This window comes from Melanerpes formicivorus, unplaced genomic scaffold, assembly GCF_026170545.1.
Source record: "Melanerpes formicivorus ecotype bairdi unplaced genomic scaffold, bMelFor1.0.p_v2 SCAF_5, whole genome shotgun sequence".
Taxonomy (NCBI): domain Eukaryota; kingdom Metazoa; phylum Chordata; class Aves; order Piciformes; family Picidae; genus Melanerpes; species Melanerpes formicivorus.
The window spans coordinates 18,750,215-18,772,081 of NW_027142357.1; the positions used below are offsets into that span (position 1 = coordinate 18,750,215).

Here is a 21,867-nt window from a genome sequence, read left to right on the forward strand (position 1 = left end):
GAGAGACTGAGGGAGCTGGGGTTGCTTAGCCTGGAGAAGAGGAGACTCAGGGGTGACCTTATTGCTCTCTACAACTACCTGAAGGGAAGTTGTAGACAGGCAGATGTTGGTCTCTTCTCCCAGGCAGCCAGTACCAGAACAAGAGGACACAGTCTCAGGCTGCGCCAGGGGAGGTTTAGGTTGGATGTTAGGAAAAAGTTCTATACAGAGAGAGTGATTACCCATTGGAATGGGCTGCCCAGGGAGGTGGTGGAGTCACTATCATTGGAGGTGTTCAGGAGGAGACTTGATGGGGTGCTTGGTGCCATGGTTTAGTTGTTTGGGTAGGTTGGATTGGTTGATGGGTTGGACACGATGATCTTGAAGGTCTCTTCTAACCTGTATTATTATTATTATTATATTCCAGCATAGAGAAAAGTCACTTTGAGGAAACCATTCACTCAAAGGAATACCACCCTATAGAGAAGCTGGGTCAGATGCTGCTGTCAATGAGCACCTGGAGGAGCCATGAGACAGTGGTGAGTCCAGGCTCTGCAGATGCTTTTTTGTTTAGTCACACAGCCTTGATGGAAGGGCTTGATTCTGTCCTCAGTGATTTGCCAAAGGGTGATTACATTCCATGGGGAATCTTATTTTTTTCAGACAAAGATCCTTTTTAGGTCTGCTCCCTATTTTATTTTTTTAATATTTTTTTTCACGAGGCCATTCTCGGTCTAAACTGTACAAGTGTAAAGTAAAACTGTTTAGCACATGCCTGATAGGAAATGTCCTCTTGGATAACATTGGTCAGAAATACTAGGTGGCAGTGCTGTTCATGCAGGCAAGATTCCAGGCTGGTGCTAGCTGTTGCTGGGAATTTTCCTCTCTGCTGTATTTCAAAGTTACATTTCATGCAGTGGAACAGTTTGGTTGCAACACCACTACGATTTCTCCCTAGCATGAGAGAAACAACTAGAATTCTGGCTTGCAATCTGTCTCACTAATGTTTAAGCTGGTGTTCACAGCCCTAAGGGCTTGTAGGCAATTTAATTACATTCATTTCATAATTTCAAGTGATGGTATTTTGTAAACATTTTTAATGTATCATCATTAATATGCTAAGGAAAGAAATCTATTTCTGGGAGAAAGAAGGAAATAAATCTTCACTATCGCTTTGGTCCACTAGTTTACATTTAGAATAGAACACCTTCTCTGAAAAGCTGCTGGAGACATATGCTCCCATTATTATCTCACAGTGATTTATCACTAACTCTAAAATAAACATTATATCCAAGTTATCTGCTTGCTACTGCCCTTACTCTACCATTTCAGAATATCTTAAAGCAGCAGCATAGGAACATTGATACAGGTGTGTTGAGTTTGGGCACTTTTTTGCCTGCACTCAATTTTTATATTGTTGCTACACTTACTTTTTTTTTTTTTTATTTTTAATTTTATTAACTAAGAGAGGGGGGAAAAAGATCAAAACCAAAACAAAACCAAAACTGCCAGCTGAAATCTGAGGTAGAGAAGGCAAAATCCCCCAAATAAACTAACACTGAAATATCTGTATTAGAAATATGAGTCAAAAAAATTTCATGTTCTAGCTGAAAGGGAAAACTCACTGAAGCATAAGGTATGCTATACCCTTACAGATGAAAGGATATTTTCACCTACGTGTTTGTGGCTGGGTAAGTGCAGCCCTCAGCAGCTTGAAACAGGGACTGACCATGATCTAAGCTGTAATTCTTCTGCCAGCTGCCCAGAATCTCTCTGTGAAATAGGACATCTGTTCTCCACTTTCCAAGGTACTTTTGCAAATAACAAGTAGTACCATTTCCATCAGAGTTGAGAAGAAAGTGTTTTATTCTAGCTGGAAGGTCAAGGTGACCCAAGGCATAAGACAAGTGGAACCTGTAGTCTTCTGCCATAGCACATGGTACCGGCCTCTTGGTTAACAAATCACAGGCTGCACCTGCTTCAGAGGAACAACTGCATAAATTGTGGGTATTTACTTATATTTGAGATGAGTTCACTGTCCTTCTCAGTACCAGGGATCCTATTATGTCAGACCTGTGTAAACAAATTAAAATTAACAGTTCCAAAACAACTTGCTTTGAGCTCTGGTTAAGAGAGTATAACAAAGAATAGGCTGAGGTTGGGGCAGGTTACACAATCACGTGACTACATTTTAAGCTCCAAAGATGATTAGAATCCACTTCCTTACTTCCTGAAGGCTGGCCTTATTTATTTTGATTTTTGAATGTTTGAGCTATGTTGCAGATCTTCTAGTTCTCGAACTCTATACTGAATTAGAGCTCAGTTAAGGAGTTTGGCCCCAAGATGCATCATTGCCCTAGCTTGAAAGATGAAGAGGAGGAAAGAGGCCACTACTCCGCTTGTCATTACTGTACTATTTCCTTTTTTTCCTGTTGCTACTGCTGCAGTAAAATTTGTTTATAGCTATGTGAAGGAAGCAGAAGTATTTCTTCTTTCTCACTAAGAATTTCACCCAGTAATTTTCCATTTAAGCCTTGTAGTTAAATGTCTTGGATGGTGGATTAATCCTGAACAGTGAAGATACTTGTCTCCCTTTTGGAAAGGCTGTTTTAGACTCAGAAATATTTGTCATTGCAGGAAAATACTAAATCCTGCTCCTGTTTCATTCTGTGCTTCCTGTTCATTCTGAGGTTGTGCAGTGGCAAAGCTGTGCAGAATTGCTGGGCCAATTAATTACAAGAATAATAAATAAAGAAGCCCTTTAATTGAACACTTGTTTCAGGATTATTAGAATAGCACATCTTGGTTTTAAAGCATTGAGAAAAATTGCTTTTTTACACTGTGTTTATAAACTTGAGAGATGCAAATTCAAAACCTGAAGAATTGCCTATAGATATTTGCCAAATACTGTATAACTAATGCTATGTGGTCCTAGAGCAATGCTGTGTTTTACTCTGTGGAAGTGAGCATTCATTGCATATTTATTTGCCTAAAATGTTTTATATTTTTCAACATAATCTCTCTACTTACTTTATCTGGTAGATTTTTATTAAAACATATAGCTTTGCAGCACAGAATACCACAGCAGGTTTTCCTGGCAAAAATGCATGTAGACTACTAGAAGACAGGAGGTGAGGTTAAAAATAGTTAGCATGTGGCAGTGCAAGATGAGGATCTGAGACTTAAGGATCCACTCTAATTATTCTCTAGACTAGTGTGCTTCTGTCATCTTCACCAATTCAAAATAACACTTGGAAAAAAACAAGTGACCCTCACTATCATACATAATGTGGCAGCTTAATTGGCAAGAAGAGGGTGAAAAGTAGGCTAGGAAAACCCTTTGAGACTGATGGAGCATATTTCAGTGGCTTCATCAAGGTAATGTTCCCCAGGTGATTGGAGGCAGCAAATATTTCATCAGGAGAAATATAAAGGTGCTTCAACTGGAGAACTCCGAACAAATTATTACAAACACTTTTTTTTTTTTTTTTTTCAAAGAGCCCCCATAGACTACATATCTGGAGGAAAAGTAGTAAAATATGATTAATTTTTAGTACCCATAAATTATTATGTTAGTACCCCTAAAAATAACTTGCATTTGCAGTGAGGTTTATCTCAAATAGGTTTTCAGTTGTAATACATTTGCTTTCATCAAAGGAGGTGAGCAGCCAATATGTATTCTGGTGCAGTTTGGCACCAGAACAGGAATAATAGAGAGGGTACCCTTAATTTTATGGTCCACAAGGCCTATCTAGATCCATCAGGCTCGTAAAAGCACGCATTGATTCAATATGCAATTTAAAGTTAGATTTTATAAAGACCTCTTTAAGTGGAAGCAATGTAACTACTGTAAGAAGAAATTCAGATAAAAATACTGTAAATGAGAGGGGTTTGGTGTTTTGGGTTTTTTTTTTTGGTATGACTTTCTATGTAGCATAGTAAACTACAAAGGAAGGACAAGTATCCTGATTCTGTTAATTTTAAACAGAATTTAAATATTTAGCAAATTTAAATAAATAGTCAAAACTTTAAATAGCTATTTTAAATAAAATTCATAGCCCCATTATTGGAAGAGGTGTGTGTCCCCACCTCAATATGTTTATGTTTTCTTATTAACCTTTTCTGTCAAAAAGATGACATTATATAGTTCTGCTTTTTTAGCATTGGTAACATGAATCAGGGCAACGAGCACAAGCTAGTGTTCTGACCTAACCAAATGCACAGGGAGAATGGAAAGCAGTTTCTCCTCTTGTTACCTGTGCACGTAATGAAGCTTGTTACCACCAAGGGCCCTGTGCTTATATAAGCAGTCTAGGTCTAAATTAACTTGGGTACAGCTTTAAATGACTTAATCATATTTGAATGGTAATGTGCTAGACAGTTGTTAATTCCCAGTTAAAATAAATCCTGATCAACAGTAACTAAAAATATTTGAGGTTAATGATGCTAGGTCCAGTCTTTTGGACTGTGTATTCTCATCCTGAGATCAAACATCCTCATTTACACCTTAAGCAGAGGGAATTGATTAGCTAAGTGGGTATGGTCAGAATATTATTTTTGTTTTAAACCAGGTCTACAGTAGATGTGAGCATGCATATTGTCTTTGCTGCTGGGAAATGAAGAATTTGATTTCACATCCAGGAAAGAAATTAAATGGGAGTTTTGTCTGATAGTGAAGTACAGATATTTATGATCACTGTGCTTAGTACTGAGATACAATGAAGGGTATCATATTTATACTTTACTGTTACTTTCTTCAATGCCTACAGCTTTGAACTGAAAGAAAAGCACAAAGGGATATTTCAATTACACAAGTCTGTCAGCCTACACAGAGAACACAACAGTTCTTAAACTGACTGCTGTGCTCTATGTTAATTAGTTATCACCAGAGAATGAAGGGCTCCATTTGCAGGCAGGTGCATATGAGGTGATGTTGAAGGAATAGATACACACGGATTCTCAAATCTAACCATCTTATTGGCAATCTGTTACTGACCTGGAATTTAGTTAAACATCTTGAAGACGTACAGCATAGCTTGTAGAGGAGGCACTGGCTCTTAGGTAATTGGCAGCAGTGCTAGCTCATTAGAATAGCCTCTCATCCGACATGCCAAATGTGCCTTGTGTTGAGCTGTTCAATAATCAACAACCAATCGTTCCTCTTTTCACATCACTCAGCATGACAAATCAGTGATATTAACCACATGGGTTAAGGCCAGTGCCAGTCATTGTTTACATCTCAGGTTAGCCAATTCTCTTCCAGTCAATACAATGTCTCTAAAAATACAATACAAATAGACTGGTGGTATAGTCTTCATAAAAATCACATGACTTCCTCACATTTTAAAAAAGAAAGCAATAAATTATGGATGTGCAATACAAGTGGTGGTATGAAACTGGCTATATTTAACTTGGAAAGTATAGAGACAGCATTGCTGAAAGGAACTGCTTGCTGTACTTGTGGGAGATACCAAGAGGTTCAGAGGAACATGTGATACCAAGCCCACACTGAGCAAGTCCTTTAGCTTTTCTCATGCTGAATCAGGTTGTCAGTAGTGCATTCATGCTGATAATGCCCAAGCCCTTCTTCTAAGTGGAGGGAGTTAAATGAGAAGCCTGGGGTAGCCTTTTTTGCATCCATTACTTCCCATTGGTCAGCGCTGGATTACAGCTGCTGTTGCACATCTGTTATTCAGTTTAGTTATTTTTTTCTCAACCTTGCAGCCTTCCCTAGTTTTTACCAAGGTGAATAATGTAGTTGTATGTTCATTTTCTCAGCTCAGTGCTGACCTGTGCTCAAAGACAAATAAGGAAAGCAATGTAATACAATCTTCAGATAGTGTGATTTGCTGCCTTACTGTGCCACCATTAACCATGAGAGCAAGCACCTGCCCACTCTTATCCACAGCATATTCCTGGTCATCCCTCAGTTCTGACATAGGACAGCACTGTGCTTTTCACTCCTTCATATTTTCATCAAAAGCATCTCACAGAAATGCGGCAATGAAACAGTCTAATATTTACTTGAGGACAATGAAATCCCATGCCCTTGTTATCACTAGTTTTGTAAGCAATAGTGATGAGAATCCACAAAGTACTGCAACTGGCACAAATTTAAAAGCTGATAATATGCCTGTATATGTTAAGCATACCAAATCCTGCTGATTCTGACAGTTTGGAAAGAGATGCAGGCTAAGTGGAGCAGAGTGATGGGCTGTGAAGGTAGCTGAAAGAGTATGAATCATAATTTTAAAGAGGGAAGCTGGAGAAAAGCATAAGTAGCCAGTAGTATTAATTTCTTGAGTTCACTGTTCCTAAACAACATGTAAGATCTGACAAAGACATCTTTCTCTTGTTCTGCACATAATGTTTGTTTGTCACATAACGTGATCTGCCAAGCTGCAAATCTTGTCCCTGAAGCTAAGGACATAGGGATTGAAGCTGAAAGGTTACTAGCTTTCCACTTTCAGCGAAAGTACTGAGCTGGTTACCTCCCAAAATGAGCACCTGCCATATTTTTATTTTTTTTCTCCAGCTTTGCTTTTACTGATAAAGGAGGAACACATGAGCAATGGAGGGCTCCTCCTCTTGTGCTTACACATGAGGTCTGTCTGCATGTTGAGCAGTAGCATGGGTTACCTAGTGGGTATTTCTCACTGCAGCTCTTTCTCTCTCCCTATTTCTCCTTCCCCTCCCTTCTCCCCCTCATATATAAACATAGTCCTTTGACTTCAAATGTTTTAATAACATTGTGTTTGGTCTGAATTTTCACTTCATTTCATCTTTCATTGCTGATACCCAGCGGTTTTATTACACTGCTATTGGTTACTCTCTGTTGTATAGAAGGGGGTAAAAATCAATATACCACATTTAAGCATACATTTCTGTAGTACAGCTACTAGAGAAATTAAAAGGCAGAACAAGGGATACTCAAAAGATTCAGTAAATATGCATAGTGGTGGTTATTAAAAGAGTTATTTATCCACACTCACACCGGCCTATCCAGGCATAGCTGGGCACCCTTGTGCAGTACACACTGCACCACTGGGGGAAAATACAATGTAGAGGAAAGCTATTTGCTTATGATGGGAATCACATAATAAATACATGGTCAGGGTAGCTATTACTGTGCCTTGGTGAGCCTGGGCATTTAAATGTCTAGCCATTTTTCTTTTTTTAATGGCTCATTTTATATACAGTATATCATTGCACCACTGACCTTTTCTCTTCTGACTTGTGCTGATGACATCATGAAAATGACAAGATTACCAGGAGCGATGGAAATAGGTGCTTATCATTGTACAAATTAGCAAAGAGCTGGCAGCAACAGGAACAACATGATAGGCTACTACGCCTGCTGTGGTGCAGATGAGTAGACCGCATCCCAGCCATCTAAAATCACCAATGAGAATTCAGTGGCAGACAAAATCTTCTGTTTGCCCAGGAACTTTCCTCAGTATGGGAGCACCCAGATGAAAATGTGTGATTACCAACTATTAAAACATGTAGTTAAAGATGTTTAAACCTCAATATTTAGCATTTTTGATAAATATATATATAGCATGCTTGCTATAAATATCTCCTATTTCAAATTTAAAGCTTAGTCATATTTTCTGGGCTGCCTTTCAGTAATTCATTACAGCCTCTCCACTAATTTTAATTCCTGTATTCACTTTTGCAATTATAGTAAGGACTGACATGCTTTAACTATATTTCATGGTGTTTTTCAATTTCTCATAAGAATATAGTATTCTTGTACTATCATTTGAGATGCATTGATATTCCTGAAATTATGATCTTGAGTCCATAAAGCAATATTATCAGCCTGCAGCAAAGCTACAGTAGTCACACTTATGCTTAAAGTAAGCATGGACTTAGAATCTTACTGAACTGAGGTCTTGGAAATATAAATTATGCATGCTGATTTACTAGGATAACCCTGCAGAGTGAGTAAAAGAGTTAAGTGGATATCAGCTAGGTAAGAGATATGGAAGATCACATAGACATTAGTATTTATGTAATCACACTCTGACTATGATGGGAATGAAAAGGATATTTTGTGCTATTACTTAGGTGATCTGTCAGCCCAACACACCTCCTGGCACTACCTTCCCCCTCCTGGCCCAGCCCAAATAAGAAAAACAAAACTGCATGCTGTTTTCTGTTTACAAGTTTGGTTTTGTGTGCATTATCAGAAGTTGCAGATCATGCTGAAATAGACTGCAGTGAGTCATTGCAGGGCCACTCAGGTGCAGCAGGTATTGGCACATATTTTCATTGTAGGTGAAAAGGGCGACTTCACTTTTCTTAATAATGTTGTGATGTTTTTTTGTGGTGGTTTTCTTGTACCTGCTGAGAATGTTGGCTTTCTTATCATTCATCAATAGGTAAATGTTTCTGCAAGAAAAGTATTTGCTTTTATGATCAAGAATATAATAGTTTTTGTTACCTTGAGACCTAGCTTGAGGGAGGTAGTGAAGGCACAGTTCAGTAGTGGGGGGTGGGTGGGGAATAGCCCTAGGAATGTGCTTCAATAATCATCATGACTTTAAGGGGAATAAATTATTTAGAATCATATTGTGCTTTGTCAGGATTTCCTGTAGCATTCTTTTGTCCTGTGTTCCCATCACTCATGTGGTGTTAGACTGAATGAGCTGTACTGGATATCCTGGTGCTCTATACCTTTATCATCAGAAAAACATGGCATCTGTTTCCCTAACTGCAGGCATTCTGGTGTTTTATCTATATGTGCATAACTGGAAGCTGTACTAGATCCTTTTGCTCCTGTGGTTTGTTAACTCCAGTAGCAGGTAGCTTTGGCAGGAATTCACATCTATAATGGTATCTGTGACCGTCTCTCAGTGAAGCGGATGTGCTCGTTTCTATCGATGATTCTTTTACCCTAATTGAATTTCTGGAGCACACTAATGTCAAAATTGACTCCAACTACAAACGTGGTGATGGCCTTCATACCACTGTGCCATGTCATGGTTTTCCTACTGCTTTTAGATCTCCCTGCTGATAGCAAAAGAAACCTATAGGCTCCCTGCCTGGGTTGGCACCTCCCTAGGAAGTGGCTCCATGGAGCTGCTTATGTTAATTGGCATATACAAGGAGGGACAGAGCAAGGGATTTTTGGAGAGGCACCAGCTTTAATATAGGCAGGCTCATCTTTCTGTGCAGTCAGTGAAAAGGAAAAGGTCTCCTCCATATTCAGTTTCTGTTTCTCAGACTATTAAGCCTGGAGCCTCAATTCCTCATGATTTTTCAATTTTAGCTGGCAGCTAAAAATTAGCTAGCTACACCTATGAAAACAACCATGAATATCAGCAGTCTTATTGAAAACAGGACTAGTAAGACCAAATAGGGAAATTCCAAGAATCATTGGAATGCTGTTTTTAAATGCAAGGTAACCCCCAAATTCCCCAATATCAGTAACTTTCAGAAAGTATGTCCAAATCCCTAGTTCAGTCCCAGCTTTCTGAACTCAGTCAAAATTTTAATGCAGATTGCCCCTTCATTCTATATCTGACAGGATATGATTCAGTTTCAGGTCTTCATCTGTCTGCAGAAAAGTGAGGGTGTGAGTCTCTCCCCATGACACCCTGTACAGGCAAGGATAGCACTAGGCTTTTGGGAATCCCTCACAAGCAGGACCTTGTAAAGAACCTATAGCATTGTCAGCACTTAACACCAGATAATAATCCTGGAGCCAGACACTCCCATCACAGGCCACAACTCACTTCTGTTGATTTCAAATACAATGCTGCTTTTACCTCCACTCCATTTAGGAAAGAGTGTGGTTGGGTCACCCTCACTATGTGCATCATTTGAATAATACAAGGAAAGTAACATACTGGAGGAAACTCTTGTAGAGTGGCAGTGCTGTTTTATACTAATTCCTAGAATGGTGCACATAAAAGAAAAAAAAAAATCCCTCTTTTTGAAAATGAGAAAATAATCCCAATTAAATGATGGGGGCATTGTTGCTGCCTTAATTATGGGTGGGATATAATAAACTTTCCTCTTACTAGCTTTCATTAACAGCAAGTAACCAACAGTTAAGTCTTAACCTCATTAAATGTATTTAAAATAAACACTTTCAGTGAAGATGATTGTCTCTAGGAAATCTAGTTTGATCAGGTTCCTTCACCACATTCAGAGGAAGGAGAAAAATGTATATGGAGTTAGCAACAGATACCAGGCCACCACAGAAGTCAGTGAAGCTATTGAGGAAAGTAGATTTTAGGACTTTGCGCTTGTCTTACTCTTGGAGTAATCTGAACTACTTGAGACTGAGGAGAAGAAAGGATTAGAAGAGACTTGTATATATTTTACATATATGCTAAAAAAAACCCAACTTTTCCTTTCCTTTTTTTTCATTAATCCAGCAGCTGAACCTCGGGTTACAGACAGACATTAGGTATGGCTGCTTGTAGCAGGACCCAGATGCCAAACTAGCAAAGGTAAGTAATGTTTCCCATAGCAGCATCTGGCTTTTTGGCAGAGTCAAAACACTTGGGTACTGATGACTCTGATTTACTTCATAGTCTTTCAAACCAATGAATTGTAGTAGCCCTGGATAAAACTTTTCTTCCTTAGCATATTATTTCATATAGCATTTTTCACCACCAGATAATCAAAAATTTAACTGCTGAGGCCTTTAATACCAAAAAATCTTTTAATGTTGGAAAAAAGCAGGACCTTAAATGCTCAATTTCATGTTTTCTTGTTTGGATTTTTGTTTGTTTTGTTTTGTTTGGGTTGCAGATCATCCACTGATCATGACTGTATAGAAAGGCTTGGGAAATATGTGATGCAAGCATGCCCTGCCTGCAAATGAGAGTAGAGCTCAAAGTGCATGCATACTCTTGCATGTCCTTAATGGATTTAAACTACTAGTATGTCAAAGTAAAATGCATTATACTGGTGTATAATGAAGCTATCTCTTAAAGCAAGTTACAGTAAAGAAGGGAATCACTATGTTTTCATTCCACACCTTTCACGAAAGGCTTTTACAATGATATTAAATATTAACTCTGTATAGGTTTAATCCCAAGATGCAGCAGCAGCCTTAAGGTTAATAGTCCTTTTAATTAAAGGATAAGTCAGTTATTGAACACAGAAGCTAATCACAAAAGGATTACCACTGAAAATGAACATAGTCTGTGCAATTAGTCTGATAATTAAGACTTAAGTACTGGACAGAGATCAAAGTGCTTGTAATCTGCAATAAAGTTCCTAGAGTTGTAAGGATTTTCAAAATGTTAGTTTGTGCTTTATTGCACCTTCCATTTATTGTGTACCCATGATAGCAGCAAACACATTTTCCCAATGGATATCAGCATGTATAACTGCAACAGCTGTTACTACATAAGCCTGGTGTTTCTCACAATATGATTACTCTGTCAACGACTACCATAAAAGGTGGCATCTGTATTCATCAAAAAGAGTTATCAATAAATGTAAAGCTGTACAACAATTAGAGATCTCCAAGGAAGAACAAATCCAACCAAAAGAATGTCATCTACACTATTTAATTACTAAGATTGTTAATCAATAACATGCTTTCATAACTTTTAATTAATTTTTTATTTCAACTGGATGTTTAGAGAATCTAATTCTTTATTTTTGTTTCATTTAACAGTTTTACTACTAAAGTACTGGTGACATCTGTGAACAACAATCCTCAGGAGGACACTTCATGTCTGTAATTGCATTTTGTCACCTACAGAGGGTGTTAAGAATCTTGTTACAAATAAAGGAAATAGTTAGGAGCTGTCTCATTGTAGCCATTATTATAGTGCAAATTACCAGGTAGAGCAATCCAGAAGCTGTCAGGAAAGGTTAGTAAGAAAGAGTGTCAGGAAATCAACCATTCAGCAATTCATCATGGCCTAAGACTAGCTCTAAAATGAAAGCTTTTAAAAAACATTGTTTTATGAAGTAAGGGACATTATCTTCTTTTTTTGCAGCAGTGAATAAAGATAACAAGGAGAGTGGTTCCCTTATGAAATCTATAAAGATATAATGATGAAAAATGTCGATTATTTTATTGCAGAAATTTGCAGGCAAGGTAAAAATGAGAGAGAGGTTGTAGCACTTGAAGGAGGCCATTGCTGTATATTACCTTTGTTTTTAATTTTTGAACATGCAGTCTGACTTTTGTAGTCCTTATTCAAGTAAAACATGACAGCCTTTCAAGGTCACTAGCCTGATCCATAAATGTCATGAAACGTAAAAGTTGCTTTTCAATGAATTTTTTATAAATGCACTCTTGATACTGATTGCAATGCAGATTACCTTTGCTCTGTTAAGAGATATTGGAAGAGTTTGTTGTCATTTCCCTCAGTAGCAAATGAACATTACCTGCTACTCCCTTTGATTTTTCAAATTTGGCTAGTCAGTAAGGACCTTCTGATGCTGACTATTGATTATGATTCTCCACTACTATAATGCCAATGATGTGTTCATGGTTACAGACTGCTGTTGTTATGAGGCACTGTCTGAGGAATGCCATAGTTGTTTTGGGTTTTATGGGATCACATTCATAATTATGAAGAACTAGACACAAAACTGGGTTTTCCATAAAGCAGTTAAAATTACACTCTCAAGGAGAGAGTTAAAAACAAAACCCCCAAAAAACCCACCCAAAAAAACAACCTGAAAAAAACCCTCCTCCAAATCACCAAACAACTGAAGAATTGAAATGTCAAGAAAGAAAGGTTTTTACAGGCCAGTAGCATTTTCCTGGCTGAGTGAAGTGGAAGAGGGAGTTACATCATGGGAGAGGAGAGTTACCATAGCACATGCAAAGAAGAAATTGATTATACAACCCTTCTCCTACATACATGTACTACATATTCAAATTACTAGGCAAGCCTGTCAGCATCAGAGGTATAATAAAGGTGGGGTTTATTTCATTATGTTGCTAAAGAGTCTGAGAAAGAAAATAGATGTAGTCAAGAAATCCCTGTGCATGTGTAGTTGTCTTTTGGTTCCAGGAACAGATAGTCATCAAACCACTCATCCTGCTACAGAACCTAAGTAAGACTGAAGGGGGAAAAGAGAGAATTCTGGATCATGTGATGATCCTTATGATTACATAGGAAAAAATCATATTTACCTAATTCAATCAATGATAATAAAGACAAAATAAAGTATGAGGGAAGCAGCTACAGATAAGAGTCATATGAAAATACTGAAGAGAGAAGTCTTTAGCTGAATTGGGGGAGAAAGAAATTAAAAGTCAATGATCAGTGAAATATTTTAATATTAATTACTGTTTATGCTCTCTCTCTTCTAATTCTGTTGGTGTTGTAACCATGATAACTTTATGCCTAGTGTAAAGTATAAACATAAAAATCTGAATTTTCAATGACTAGAATTTTCTAAACAAATTTTATAAACAACTGAATTATTTTTTCTCAACCCCTACATACCGCCACCAAAGGTGAATAAGATACTTAAAGCATGAAGACAGCAATCTTTCATAATTTAACTATCATGTGTTCTTGTATTTGAGAATCTATTTGCTTATATTTGGTACTGTATAAAAAAACTAGCAGCTGCTTGGCAGTTTGTTAGTACTCCTAAAAAATAATAATAAAAAAGAATCCCAGCATCTAGCTATTTTTTAAAAACATCTGTAAAGCTATATAAACCTTAAAAAGTCTTTGTTTCACAATTAGTAGAAAAATTAATCAAATCCCCAAAGCAAAAGATGAGATCGACCACCTGAATTGCATAAGTTAAATGAATTTGTTATTTATCTAAATGAATTTGTTATTTATCTGCTGATAAATGATTTAAAAGTACTCCTAAACTAATATATGCATAAAGACACATGTATCTTGATACTCTGGAATATCTGTAGGCTGCTTTCTGGAGTTTTCTGAATTTACAGTCATGTGTTAAAAAAGCATTATTTTATACTTTGTTTATAATCTTGTCTTATCCTTTCTGTGAAACAAGAAGGGTATCAACTTGGAGATGTTAGACATCAATCCACTTTCTACTGACACAAATTGCAACATTGTCCCTTAATTCAGTGGTGGAGGACTGGGCTCTTTTGATATTTGGGCCAAATCTTAGTGTCACTAAAGTTGATGGCAACACATATGTTGACAGCTATGGGAGTGGAAGTTTAGACAAAATACTAGTATTTATTTATTAGCCACACTTAACTTTTCCTTTTATTGAGAGAGAGAAAAGAGACAAAGGCACAGTGTAAAGTTGCTGTTCAAAGGCCTGGTTACTTGCCAGCATCCACACATCTCTAAATTAGCTTTGCAATGCATTACTTAAGCAGAAATCCTGGCAGTAAAGAAGGTGACCAAGAAATCTGTCCTTGTGTTCCATATGAAAATGTCACAAGAACTACCAGTAGCAAAGAACTGAATTTGAGTTAATAAATAAATGTTAAAAACAGTTGTCTCAGATTAAGGGCATCCCATAAATTTAAGTGGAAAATCTGTGAAGATAATAAATAGAAATAGTAACATGCAGAAGACTGTGTAAGATGGCAAGTGGAAGCATACTGTTCTTTACTCAAATCTCTGAAAGCTCTTGGTGCCCTGTGTAAAATCATGTAATAGAATAATGCAATAATCGATTTTTATTTTAATTAAGTGGCAGAAAGTTTAATTGCAATCACAAACTCACATCAAGTTTGTATTGATGAGAAAGGGCTGTGTTAACGTTACTGAGAGCTAGTCCTCATTTGCTATGTTTGTGATATTTTCTGAAGACTTGTCAGAATGAAGATTCACTTCTCAGACATAAAAATACTTTTATGAACAGATAATAGCATCAATCACTTTTAGTATTTGGATGTCAGACATGCTGCTAACTATTCCTTCAATAAGGAATTTTTAAAATTACTCCTCAGAATATATATACATGTATTTTAATTCACAGGAGAACAGATTAAGAGAATGCTCCTTCTATGACATGTTGGAGAAGAATCTTTCTTGTTGCAATGCTAAACATTCTCAATTCATCAGTTAAATGCAGATTCAGGGCGCCGTCTCATATTTCCTTGTCAAATAAATTATGTCTTACATCAAAGACCACACAGATTCCTGCTTAACAAAACAGGGGTATATCGGAACCTATCATAAATGTGAAATATGAAAGAGAACAAAATGAGACAGCCAATAAAATGTAAGATTTGTTAGTCAGATAGTATATACCTTAGAAACAGTGTTACCAGTACTCAGAATTTGTGATTAAAGAAATATTAATGTCACTGATTTTTCCCCACAGATTGAAGCTTTCTTATAACACAAACCAGGAAATGAAGAGAGGAAAGTAGCAGATTACATGGTGTTGAAAAGTATACATTTGTATTTTTGCAGACACACACATATTTTACATATATGTGTGTGTGTGTGTATATGTAAAGATATTTCTCTTTTTCTATTAAACACTAAACTGGAAGAAGTATGTATATTGTCAAAGGACAAAGTTTGGAAATATGAAATTATCGAGGGTAGTCAAATGTAAAACCCTGTGTAGAAATGGCCTATGACTTTCATAATAACTTCCTGGGCAATAAAAGGGTAGCTGAAATACATGTCAATAAGGTAAAAATAACATGGTAAAATGAAGTGTATGGAGATACCATCTCTGCCACCTAAGAAGGAGATCTCAGATTGGATTAGTTTACAAAACCATGAACTTGATTTTCTTTCACAAGGCGAACATTGATAAGAATAATCCTGAAAGAGAATTCAAAGAAAACAAAGAAGTGATTAGACCTCTGATATGCCCTTCTCTTGGATACTGCTTATTGTTTTGGTCAAATAGAAAGTTACAGCAGAACTAGGAAAAATTCAAGGAAGTACAACAGGATGATCAGACACAGAAAATAATAACTAAATGGATTTGGATTTCTTACATTTTTAAAAGCTGCCTTAAAAGATGGCTGAAAGAGATGCAATAGTAATCAGTGATATTGTGAAGAAAGGAAAGCTTGTTCATATTGCTCATAATGGGAAGCCTAGGCAGCATGCACTGAAATACAGAGGTGATGCATTTTAAACAGACAATTAGACAATTTTACAAAGTATAAATTCACTGCTGACTAGGAAATACAACAACCCAGATGCAATCTCCTGGGACAAACCACATGACAAATCACACAATGCATGCCAGGCATCTGCTGCAAACAACTGTCAGAGACAGACCAGTCAGATGGGTGAACCTTTGGTCTGACCCAGGATGGAAACATAAGTTTTACTGACAATCTTGATCTCCAAGGAAATGACTGCTCAGGGAATACAGCCTGGAGCTCTAATCAACATAAAAATACATTAATAATGTGCACTTTCCTTCCAGAATGAATGTTCCTCATTTTGTTTCCATTTATTAGGAGCTCAGCATACTGAAACAGCTTTTGCAGATGCAGACTCAAATTCTGACTGAACAAGAGAATGAGCTAGGAGGTAAGAATTCTAAGGTACATAACTAATCAGTTAATTCTTTCATACTGCCTTTAAACACATTAGCATATGCCTTGTTTTCTGATCCAAAATGAAGTTTTATGGTTCACTCAGACAAGCTAGTAGACATCCTGAAAAATTCTTTTAGTCTTGGTATGGATAGACACTCACCAACTCATTCTCTAGGAGCTCAATTTTATCAGCAATGATCATAAGCTGCTATTCATTCTGCAGCAACCCTCCATTGATCTGTTATCACCTGGCCTCCTGGATAAAACAGGCAGTAGAAATCCACCTCACGATCCAGCCCTCTTCATTCTTGGTGAGGTAAACTTTTTCTTCAGACTGACATTAAGCTTGATATTAAATCTTCAGATGAAGATGAATCTGTCATGTGGAAATAGTTCCAGTGTTTAAGTACCCTTTATTTGCAATCTATGCTACTTTCTCTTTTCCCAGTAATTTGATCTTTCTATGCTTGTGTCACTAGCTTAACCATTTTATGAGACATCTCCATCTGTAAATAATTATGAACCATCATCAAACTATCTCTCTTAGTGGTTATGGACTAAATAGATTGAGTGTATTCCAACTAGCTATAGAAATGTAGGTTCTCACTTCTCACAGTTTCTTTTTTTTTCTCATAGGTTTTCTGAAATGTCAACATACTTTCAAAGGCTAGGTACAACCCACAGTCAACATCCTACCTCAAAAGTAGACTTGATTACACATGTATCGCTATTATTACTGTCGTCCACATTTTCCTCATATTTCCATCTAAATCTAGGTTACTTTGATATTCTGAGGCATCTTTTCCAGCTGCATTTCAGCCATGACATCCAAATCTTTATAGCACTTACTTTCCAAGACATAGTTCTATGTCCTTCTAATATCTGGTGAGTTACCCACAGCTCTTTATTATTTGTTTAATTTCCTGTTACTCCTTATACCCAAGTAAATATTTATATGAAAAAAACCAAACCACAACTTCCTGCAAATTACAATAAACCAGTATGTGAATATATCTCATATTTGCCCTTAATTGTTGAAATTTAGTCACAATTTCTGCCTTCACCGCTACAACAGTATATTCCAGTTGAGAAGGAGGTTTGATACAAGGAATATATGATGAAATGGAAATAATACTTCATTTCTTAATTATGCTGTGAACTTTTTCTTCATTTGACAGTTTTCCTCCCAAAAGGAATATTCATCATATGGCATACTATGGCTAGGTAGATGAGCAAACACCATATACTTTGTTTGTTTGTGAATATATGTATATGGATTGTAATAATGATAATGGAGGTGGGAATATAATGGAGATGGGCATTCTTTACATTAATCAAAACTGTTTGGGCTCATGTGCATGCAATTTTGCAGACTGTAGGACTCTTGGCAACCTGAGTTTACTATAAGGTTCAGGTAAGAAATAGGTGTTAAATTCCCCCCCCCCCAACCCCCCGATATCAGATCAAGCATCAGTGATAATGATTTTACTACCTTTGCATAATGCCATTAAATTAATAGCAATAACATCATGCCTCATATTCACAAGAATGAATGAATGAATGAAATTGGCTAAATTGTTCAGCAGTGTGGTACATCAGCCAGGTATTTTTAGTCATATCAAAGTAGAAAATTTTTGCTCAAAAAGGCAGCAATGCATGCTGCTACATGGTGGAGATGAAAGTCTTGGGTATATGGGTATGTAACTTCCAATTTAGTTTATGGTATAATGCACATGTACAATTTTAGGAGCTGTCTGCTGTTCAGTCAGCTGCATCTGGTTATGGGGAGAGGGGAGACACCATGCTCTTTCACAGAGGCTTCATTTCTGTCCTTTTGCTTTATCTTTGATCTGGAGTTACAATCTTTCTGCTAGGAGCAAGAAATGTTTTTCTTCTTTGGGGAAAAACATGACTGAAATCATAACAACCTTATTGTGACTTAGTGAAAGATCATCTCATCAGTTCCAAGTGAGGTTAAACTGATGAAGCAGAATATACATAAAAAGAACTTTTCTCCAGCTGTATAAAACATTACCTCTTATAATATCATCTCCCATATTCAGCAGCTACCAGTAAAGTTCTGAAAGCATTTTACAAGAGGAAGCTATTTTATATGCTCACAATTGGTCAGGAAAGATGAAAAGCTGAAAGCCATGGCAAGACTCTCGCCCATGCTGACAGCACTGCATTTTGCCTATCACTCCTGTGAAGATGAACATCCCCTATCTACGAGGCTGCTTGAGACTTTAGAGGTAGTACACAGTGTCACGGGGGAGACTAACACTTGGGAGGAAAATTTTCTTTATTTTTAAACCAGACTGGTAATTCCTAGCTAGCTTTTATCAATACTTATTTCTGAAGCAGCACAAACCCCTCTGCTAACAGTGGGGTGGTTAAGCAGGCATGCACTGTCCCAGGAGCAGCAGCTGGAGCAGCTGCCGCCTGTGTGGCGCAGGGCCAGGCCTGGGACAAGGGCATGGTATGCTAAGGCCAGGCCCAGGCTTCGAGACTCTCACATAGCTTTAACAAGGGGAATGTACTGGAGACACACCTACCCGTAACGGCCACAATTTTCACTGTCCCATAGCCTCACACAAAATGATCTTCTTGAAGGAGGAATCTCAGTCTCCACTGATCTTTCCCTATATAAACTCTCACAAATCCTGTACTTTGATATCCTCTAAAAAAGTTAAATTATCATCCAAATCAAAGTAGACCCTTAACATGTTTTTGAGTGATCCTGATACCAACATAAATACAGATGCTTTTAAAATCTGTTTTGTATTTGGGGTCTGTCCTGAGGAAAAAAAAGGGTACGGCTGCTGCACTGGCTCTTTTGGTTTTGCTCTAAGGTCAGTAAGCCCCTCTTTCTACCTATCATCTAATTGCAAAAAACTCAGCATTTTAAGCAGTATGAAATCTGTGACATTTTATCTGTGGTAACCAGAGATGTTAATATGTTCAAGAAACTCTGTCACCTGTGGATTCACTGTAGATCACTACCTGCAAAGTCTGAGAGGACAGCAAGCCACAAAACTAATAATAATTAGGACTCCTAGCTGAGGTGAAAAGCTATTGCCTCATGGAACTATTTTCCAATCATCCTCTTTCCAGCTGAGCTGGACTAGTGACACTATAAACTGGCAATTAAAAGGCTCGAGTTTAAAAATACCTTCAGTTTCCCAGGTTCCACAATGGCAAAGGTTAAGTGGATTATGTGGAGATAATTCACTCAGCTCCAGGGGGAGGGTGCTGATTGCCTGGGCTGTAACCCCCCTCTCCTCTCCTCACTTGCTCAAGCAATGATTGTTACAGTAGTGTCAACTTTGCCAATATGAAACAAGGGGGTGAGAAAAGGCCTGGAAAACTTTCCCAAGGGACATTAATGGGCATGGACTGATACTTGCAAATTTTCCTCTGATATAGCCTTGAAAACTGAGCCTAGAAATGATCACTACTCCTTGGCCTAACACCTTGATGCTGCTAAATATTGATTATTTAAGCAAGTCTTCCAATAAATACACCCTGTTTGTTAAAGGGAAAAGAAATATGAATAAGATTTCTGGCCTTGCATAAACATTTACTCTCTGATGTGCTCCAAATGAATTAAAATCACCAGTTACACTTCTAGTTGTGTGGCAACACCTACACAGTGTTTCCAATTAACTTTGTACGTTTTTAATCAGTGACAAATGCATTTTTGTAAATTAAATTTGCCTTTTATTGCAGCACCTATAAAATGTCTTGCAGCATTCCGGAACTTTGTGAAGGTTTTACTTGCTACTGACATAATGCAGCTGTCGGACCTACAACAAAGGCTAAGGTTTATGAGCAACTTGAATTAGGATGTAGGTTAAGCAATTAAAGTTCAAGGAGGGGGAGGGGAAGATAGCTTTCCAAAATTTGCACTTGCCAAAGTGAAAAAAGCACAGCAAAAATGTGCTGCATACTGGGACCAACAAAGTGGCTAAAAAGGCTGTAGTAAGTTTTAAAGTCACTATTCTGAGAGAGTTATCTATGTGAAAAGGTCATGCAGATTTCACTAATAGATCTGCACTGCTATTTGTTTTCTTTCTTAATCAAACTCAAATGCATCTTGTTAAAGGGCTGAGTGATTAGATCATAAATCTGGATGTCCTTGAAGATGATGAAGAAAATGCTTATCTGCAAAGCAATCATCTTACTGCCAGTTCTATCATTTGCACGTTTTTACAGGTGCTGGAAAAATGGTTTAATTTTAAATCATTTGCGTGAATTCCAAAGGACGATAAAAATGCTCATAGGATTTACAGTTAAAAGAGCAAATTGGTTACTGGTGAAAGGGAAAAAAACAAACCACCACTACATCTAATCTTTTGTATCTCAATTCAGGATATTAAACCAACATGCAGAATAAACAAAAAAAATAATATTTCATCTTATTGAAACTCAGCACTTGGTACATTCACGTCTGCTTCCTCTTACATGATACAATGCTCCTAAATGTAACATATCTGAAATAGGCTGTTTTAATGGAACTTGAGTATAGATTTGCCCCTACAGAAAACAGAGACAGTCCAAATAAGGTTATTAACTCTAGTTTTGGTATATTAACGTATGGGAATCCTCACTCTGTGGGATCCGGACCAATACATTTTGTCTTTCTTGTTTATTCTGTTTTGGTTTGGTTTGGTTGGGTTTGGGTTTGGGTTTGTTTTTGGGGGGGTTTTGGTTGGCTGTGTTTGGTTTGGTTTTTGTTTTGTCTTGTTTTTCCTTATACCTAGATTTTTTTTGTTGTCAAATATTTATTCAATACTTTGGAAGCGTTGTAATCTTGATTAGGATACTGCTGCTTCTTTGTGCGTTTGGGTCTTGCAGCTGATTTGTTACTATGTCTGAACCCAAATTGTGGACATGACTATGGCTAACACCAGCAGTATATGTTGCTATTGCAGTGCTAGAAGGAAGTTGGGAAATGAATGCCTCTGGAATTTTATTAAAATAATGGATGCGGAAAATAAGTATCTTTGATTTATAGACTTTCTTACAAAACAAATGAGATACGGAGCAATATCCTGAAGTGGGTAAACATATTTTGCAATTTCTTAGCTGACTGCATGACCTGTTTCCACTTTAACTTAAATCCCATCTAGTTTGATTCAACTGAGCTATTTTGATTTCTGGAAACTTTCGATCCATAGAAGTTAAGAGTTACAAGAAATGCCTATCTGGCAGTGATGCTAGTGCCAAAAATCTCTTTCATGAAAGTTAGCTCAGTGTGTGCTATCTGATGACAGTGGAAGTGTTGCATTATTTACTGCATAGAATGTCTGACCTGCAAAGATTTATGTGTTTGTTTAACTTTGTTCTGTTTGGTTAATTTCTTCTAGTCACTGAAGATCCTCATATGTATAGAGTGAAACATCAATCAGTTTTATTTTCAACATATTTTT

The 21,867-nt window shown here is 37.2% G+C and overlaps 1 long non-coding RNA gene across 1 annotated transcript; it reads left to right on the forward strand.

Annotated features, from left to right (window-relative positions):
- The first annotated feature begins 431 nt into the window (after window positions 1-431).
- On the forward strand, window positions 432-11,836 carry LOC137441011 (uncharacterized). Its single transcript, XR_010987291.1, has 3 exons — window positions 432-518; window positions 10,371-10,445; window positions 11,627-11,836. It is a non-coding gene; the product is annotated as an uncharacterized lncRNA (long non-coding RNA).
- Window positions 11,837-21,867: the final 10,031 nt, after the last annotated feature.